Consider the following 6,601-nt stretch of genomic DNA (forward strand, 5'->3'; position numbering starts at 1 on the left):
AATAACAATATTGGCAGGCCAAACAAAGCCAATATGCTGTGATAATGTGTAAGGCTGCACAAACATCATTCCTACAGAAGTGTTTTTATTAGGTTAAAGGTAGACTCTTAAGAGTGTTGAAGCATGAGGCTCAACTTCTCCACTGTCTTGGACCCCTGGCTACCACACTGTAACAGCGTGAAGCGAACCCGTACCAGGGTTGCCATGTCCGCGGTTTTCCCGTTTCCCTACTTTGAAAACGATGTCGTGGGTGAGAATGTATTGGTTGCGGGTTGCGGGATTTTGTTCGACTTCTAAATTGCACCGCAGACGTCATGGCATTTCTCTTAAAAAATATATAAATGAATTTCACTGTGACCTGCTACTGCTGACTATCAGGCAGTGAGGCAGGCTTTTGCTGAGTGAGTCAGTGAGTCAGTGAGTGGAGAGAAGGAGGGAGGGGAATGGCCGGAGGGGTGTGTGTTGAGCACAGTCATTGTGTGTTGAGAGAATGCTGCAGTAGGCAGTCATGACAAGTGATGTGAGAACAACCAACTAATTAACTAGCACTAGCTAGCTACTTCTCCCTCGTTCTTGTTTTCCTCGTTCGTTGTATCCTGAATGCCCCCAGTCCTACCAATCATTACTAGAGCCAACGCAGCAAGGGAGAGAAACTGAGAAATAATCATCCAACAGGTTCAGAGAGAGGGATCGATGTGCTTTCTCTCTGGGTATGTAGTCAGGGCTCGAAATGACAGGCGTCCCGTTGTCCCCGGAATGATAAAAAAAATATGTCTGGGACGGTTCAAACAGACTCTGGGACAGTTCTGGAACGATTGATCCAAAATTCCTACAGCTACTGTACATTATTTTTTTAGAAAGCAATGACGCTAAGGCAACAGATCAGAACGTTTAGCTCAGAATATTAATGAACTATAATTTGTTCACATTAGAAGCACAGCGCATGCGCACACGGCAAAAAATGCAATTAGCGGGAACACACTGTTCTAAAAAGTGCACCTCACATGCGAGCGGTTTCATGTGACATAGATGAAAATATCTGTCAGAAATGTAGTAAGAGGGGGAGATCTAAAGATGCAACAACTAGCATGGGTTGCTAATATGACTAACTAGCATGGGTTGCTAATATGACTAACTAGCATGGGTTGCTAATATGACTAGGAGTGTGTCTTTGCCTGCTGGACAATGAAAGAAAGTTGATTTGAAAACCAATAGAACAATAGAAAATGCTGGTTTCAATGACACAAGGAAGTGTTCATAAAATAATTCCCTCAAAACATGGTCTGATTTAGGCAAGACATGCCTCATAAAATGAAATAAAACCAGGTTTAAAACAGTTAAGTTAATGGTTAAATAGTTTCAAAATGCTGACTGCCTTGCAAGGTGGCTGATGTGTGCAGTGCGCTACAGTCACTGGCCTTTCTCTCTGCTCTTGTGACCAGTTGATCTGAACGAACCATGCCAAAAGAATGTCAAAAGAATCAAGCCTTCAAAAGCTCATGTTAATTATCCTACATTATAATTGTCAAACATGACTGGCTTTTAGCCTATTTATCTAGGCCAGTGGAGGCTGCTGAGGGGAGAATGGTGTTTATACTTGCGTACTATTGTTTGTACAGAAGAACGTGGTACCTTCAGGTGTTTTGAAATTGCTCCCAGGTATGAGCCAGACTTGTGGAGGTCTACAATTGTTTTTCTGAGGTCTTGGCTGATTTCTTTAGCTTTAGCTTCCCATGATGTCAAGCAAAGAGGCACTGAGTTTGAAGGTAGGCCTTGAAATACATCCACAGGTACACCTCCAATTGACTCAAATTATGTCAATTAGCCTATTAGAAGCTTCTAAAGCCATGACATCATTTTCTGGAATTTTCCAAGCTGTTTAAAGGCACAGTCAACTTAGTGTATGTAAACTTCTGACCCACTGGAATTGTGATACGGTGAATTATAAGTGAAATAATCTGTCTGTAAACAATAGTTGGAAAAATGACTTGTGTCATGCACAAAGTAGATGTCTTAACCGACTTGCCAAAACTATAGTTTGTTAACAAGAAATTTGTGGAGTGATTGAAAAACTAGTTTTAATGACACCAACCTAAGTGTATGTAAACTTCCGACTTCAACTGTACATTGACAAACTCTAAGGCCACTACAATTGATGTATTGGTCTGCTTCTATCTCTAGTGTTATAACTATATGATTTAATGTTGTATGATATATTGTAATATGTAAATGTTTTATATCCCATTGCCTGGATAGACAGTTGTTGGTTGTTTGTCTCCTGGCTCCAGTCTGAGGCGGTTTTGCCGACTCGGAGTTATTATGACATCCAGATGTTGATACACACACACACACACACACACACACACACACACACACACACACACACACACACACACACACACACACACACACACACACACACACACACACACACACACGGTCTTGTATAACAGACCTTGTGGGGACACACAATTCAGTCCCATTCAAAATCCTATTTTCCCTAACCCCTAACCCTAAACCTAACCCGTACTCTAACCTTAACCCAAAAACCTAACCTAACCTTAACCCTAACCCTAAACCTAACCCTAGCTCATAACATTAAAACTAACCCTTGCTCCTAACCCTTGCTCCTAATTCTAACATTAAACCTAAACCGCCTAAAAATAGCATTTGACCTTGTGGAGACTAACAAAATATAAAATTTTTGTTTGTTTATTATTGTTTACTACTTCTGGTCCCCACAAGTATAGTTAAACACGTCCACACACACACACACACACACACACACACACACACACACACACACACACACACACACACACACACACACACACACACACACACACACACACACACACACACACACACACACAGAGGAGAGGGAAACAAGATGCCCTTGGAAAATAACGGCCTTCATACATCTACAGTACAACTATTAAGAAAACATAAATATAGGAGTCAAAAATGATGGAAAGGGTGTTTACTCTGTCTGCAGTAATTGACTGAATTTCCATAATCACCTTGTGTTTCCTGCCAAGCTAATGTGACCTCTATTAGTGTGTGAGTGCGTGCCCACTTGTGTGTGCCAGAACCTGGGTCTTAGAGATGAATTAGAGGGGGAGAGAAATGTAAACGAAAGAAGGAGAGAGAGAGAGAAAGAGAGAGAGCTTCTGTCTCCAACAAAGGGCTTACAGAAGCACCTAGATCTTCTGCACAGATTCTGTCAGACTTGGGCCCTGACAGTAAATCTCACTAAGACAAAAATAGTGTTGCAAAAAAGGACCACAAATACAAATGACATACATACCTTGGCCTAAACATCAGCTGCTCTGAGATAGTTACACTAAAACACAAGGCTGGCTTAATGAATGAATGTGGGAAAGAAAACCCCTTATCTCAGACAAGGTCCCTAGTTACTGTACCTCCTACCTCTCTGTTTCTCTGGTTTAAGTCCCAACCTTTCACCTTCTAGTACGTCAGGAAAAAGGTGTAAACTGCTATGAAACTGATCAACAAATGTGTTTGTGTTTTTGTGCGTATCTGCCTGTCTCCCTGCCTGTCTGTCTGTCTTTGTACGTGCGTGCGTGTGTGTGTTCAATCACAAATAGTATTAAAACCCTTTTTTAAGTTTGTTGGAGGATTTTGTTTCCCCTGGCCCTTTAGAAAGATAGTCTGGAGCGTTATTTACATTTTTCAGAGATATGGCTCCGGTTCATCCGTAAAGCATTTTCTGGGTAATCATTTTAAAGCTCTACAACACTGTGATCAATGGAGGATGAGTCAAAACGAAATTGTGCAACTCTTTGAAATTGCCCGACTTTTCTCTTTATTTACCGTGTACTGTATTCTCTCACAGATTACAGCACATTGCTGAATGTGAGATGAAACATTGTACTGTATTCTCTCACAGATTACAGCACGTTGCTGAATGTGAGATGAAACGTTGTACTGTATTCTCTCACAGATTACAGCACAGTGCTGAATGTGAGATGAAACGTTGTACTGTATTCTCTCACAGATTACAGCACGGTGCTGAATGTGAGATGTACCGTTGTACTGTATTCTCTCACAGATTACAGCACGGTGCTGAATGTGAGATGTACCGTTGTACTGTATTCTCTCACAGATTACAGCACGTTGCTGAATGTGAGATGAAACGTTGTACTGTATTCTCTCACAGATTACAGCACGTTGCTGAATGTGAGATGTACCGTTGTACTGTATTCTCTCACAGATTACAGCACGTTGCTGAATGTGAGATGTACCGTTGTACTGTATTCTCTCACAGATTACAGCACGTTGCTGAATGTGAGATGAAACGTTGTACTGTATTCTCTCACAGATTACAGCACGGTGCTGAATGTGAGATGAAACGTTGTACTGTATTCTCTCACAGATTACAGCACGGTGCTGAATGTGAGATTAAACGTTGTACTGTATTCTCTCACAGATTACAGCACGGTGCTGAATGTGAGATGTAACGTTGTACTGTATTCTCTCACAGATTACAGCACGGTGCTGAATGTGAGATGTACCGTTGTACTGTATTCTCTCACAGATTACAGCACGGTGCTGAATGTGAGATGTAACGTTGTACTGTATTCTCTCACAGATTACAGCACGGTGCTGAATGTGAGATGTACCGTTGTACTGTATTCTCTCACAGATTACAGCACGGTGCTGAATGTGAGATGAAACGTTGTACTGTATTCTCTCACAGATTACAGCACGGTGCTGAATGTGAGATGAAACGTTGTACTGTATTCTCTCACAGATTACAGCACGGTGCTGAATGTGAGATGTACCGTTGTACTGTATTCTCTCACAGATTACAGCACGGTGCTGAATGTGAGATGTACCGTTGTACTGTATTCTCTCACAGATTACAGCACGTTGCTGAATGTGAGATGAAACGTTGTACTGTATTCTCTCACAGATTACAGCACGTTGCTGAATGTGAGATGTACCGTTGTACTGTATTCTCTCACAGATTACAGCACGTTGCTGAATGTGAGATGTACCGTTGTACTGTATTCTCTCACAGATTACAGCACGTTGCTGAATGTGAGATGAAACGTTGTACTGTATTCTCTCACAGATTACAGCACGGTGCTGAATGTGAGATGAAACGTTGTACTGTATTCTCTCACAGATTACAGCACGGTGCTGAATGTGAGATGAAACGTTGTACTGTATTCTCTCACAGATTACAGCACGGTGCTGAATGTGAGATGTAACGTTGTACTGTATTCTCTCACAGATTACAGCACGGTGCTGAATGTGAGATGTACCGTTGTACTGTATTCTCTCACAGATTACAGCACGGTGCTGAATGTGAGATGTACCGTTGTACTGTATTCTCTCACAGATTACAGCACGGTGCTGAATGTGAGATGAAACGTTGTACTGTATTCTCTCACAGATTACAGCACAGTGCTGAATGTGAGATGAAACGTTGTACTGTATTCTCTCACAGATTACAGCACGTTGCTGAATGTGAGATGAAACGTTGTACTGTATTCTCTCACAGATTACAGCACGGTGCTGAATGTGAGATGAAACGTTGTACTGTATTCTCTCACAGATTACAGCACGGTGCTGAATGTGAGATGAAACGTTGTACTGTATTCTCTCACAGATTACAGCACGGTGCTGAATGTGAGATGTAACGTTGTACTGTATTCTCTCACAGATTACAGCACGGTGCTGAATGTGAGATGTACCGTTGTACTGTATTCTCTCACAGATTACAGCACGGTGCTGAATGTGAGATGTAACGTTGTACTGTATTCTCTCACAGATTACAGCACGGTGCTGAATGTGAGATGTACCGTTGTACTGTATTCTCTCACAGATTACAGCACGGTGCTGAATGTGAGATGTACCGTTGTACTGTATTCTCTCACAGATTACAGCACGTTGCTGAATGTGAGATGAAACGTTGTACTGTATTCTCTCACAGATTACAGCACGTTGCTGAATGTGAGATGTACCGTTGTACTGTATTCTCTCACAGATTACAGCACGTTGCTGAATGTGAGATGTACCGTTGTACTGTATTCTCTCACAGATTACAGCACGTTGCTGAATGTGAGATGAAACGTTGTACTGTATTCTCTCACAGATTACAGCACGGTGCTGAATGTGAGATGAAACGTTGTACTGTATTCTCTCACAGATTACAGCACGGTGCTGAATGTGAGATGAAACGTTGTACTGTATTCTCTCACAGATTACAGCACGGTGCTGAATGTGAGATGTAACGTTGTACTGTATTCTCTCACAGATTACAGCACGGTGCTGAATGTGAGATGTACCGTTGTACTGTATTCTCTCACAGATTACAGCACGGTGCTGAATGTGAGATGTAACGTTGTACTGTATTCTCTCACAGATTACAGCACGGTGCTGAATGTGAGATGTACCGTTGTACTGTATTCTCTCACAGATTACAGCACGGTGCTGAATGTGAGATGAAACGTTGTACTGTATTCTCTCACAGATTACAGCACGGTGCTGAATGTGAGATGAAACGTTGTACTGTATTCTCTCACAGATTACAGCACGGTGCTGAATGTGAGATGTACCGTTGTACTGTATT

Source organism: Salvelinus namaycush, chromosome 5, assembly GCF_016432855.1.
Source record: "Salvelinus namaycush isolate Seneca chromosome 5, SaNama_1.0, whole genome shotgun sequence".
NCBI lineage: Eukaryota > Metazoa > Chordata > Actinopteri > Salmoniformes > Salmonidae > Salvelinus > Salvelinus namaycush.